The sequence below is a fragment of the Glycine soja genome, chromosome 5 (genome assembly GCF_004193775.1).
Source record: "Glycine soja cultivar W05 chromosome 5, ASM419377v2, whole genome shotgun sequence".
NCBI lineage: Eukaryota > Viridiplantae > Streptophyta > Magnoliopsida > Fabales > Fabaceae > Glycine > Glycine soja.
Window position 1 is genome coordinate 19,091,309 of NC_041006.1, and position 1,009 is coordinate 19,092,317.

Consider the following 1,009-nt stretch of genomic DNA (forward strand, 5'->3'; position numbering starts at 1 on the left):
CATCTGACTTACAACCCTTTGATCCTGAGATAGATAGGACATTTCATAGATTAGTTAGGCATCATTTTATACCTTTTGATCATTCTGAGCATTCCATTACTGGTGAAGCTGTGCATTCTGTTATTGGTGATTTTGAACATCCTGATCTTGAGCATTATAATTTTCAGCATTCTGATTCTGAGCATTCTGATTTTGCACATTCTGAGAACATGGCACAACCTCCACCCCGGGAGAGGACTCTAAGGGAAATGGCTGCACCTGATTTCACCTACGAAAGCTTGTGCATCCAATACCCTGATGAGGATGTCCCATATGTTCTTAAAACTGGACTGATTCATTTGCTTCCAAAGTTTCATGGCCTTGCAGGTGAAGACCCGCACAAACATTTGAAAGAATTTCACATTGTCTGCTCCACCATGAAACCCCCAGATGTCCAAGAGGATCACATATTTTTTAAGGCTTTTCCTCATTCATTACAGGGAGTGGCAAAGGACTGGTTGTATTACCTTGCTCCAAGGTCCATCACGAGCTGGGATGACCTTAAGAGAGTATTCTTAGAGAAATTTTTCCCTGCTTCCAGGACCACAGCCATCAGGAAGGATATCTCAGGTATTAGACAACTCAGTGGAGAGAGCCTGTATGAGTACTGGGAGAGATTTAAGAAACTATGTGCCAGTTGCCCCCACCATCAGATTTCAGAACAGCTTCTTCTCCAATATTTTTATGAAGGACTCAGTAATATGGAGAGAAGTATGATAGATGCTGCCAGTGGTGGAGCCCTTGGAGACATGACTCCTGCTGAAACCAGAAATTTAATTGAGAAGATGGCCTCCAACTCCCAGCAGTTTAGCGCCAGAAATGATGCCATAGTCATTAGAGGAGTGCATGAGGTAGCTACAAACCCATCTGCATCATCTGAAACTAAGAAGCTTGAAGGCAAACTAGATGCATTGGTTAACTTGGTAACCCAGCTGGCCTTGAATCAGAAATTTGTACCTGTCGCAAGGGT

The 1,009-nt window shown here is 43.1% G+C and overlaps 1 non-coding gene across 1 annotated transcript; it reads right to left on the bottom strand.

Annotated features, from left to right (window-relative positions):
• Positions 1–587: 587 nt before the first annotated feature.
• LOC114413947 lies at positions 588–694 on the bottom strand. Its single transcript, XR_003667085.1, has one exon. It is a non-coding gene; the product is annotated as a small nucleolar RNA R71 (small nucleolar RNA).
• Positions 695–1,009: the final 315 nt, after the last annotated feature.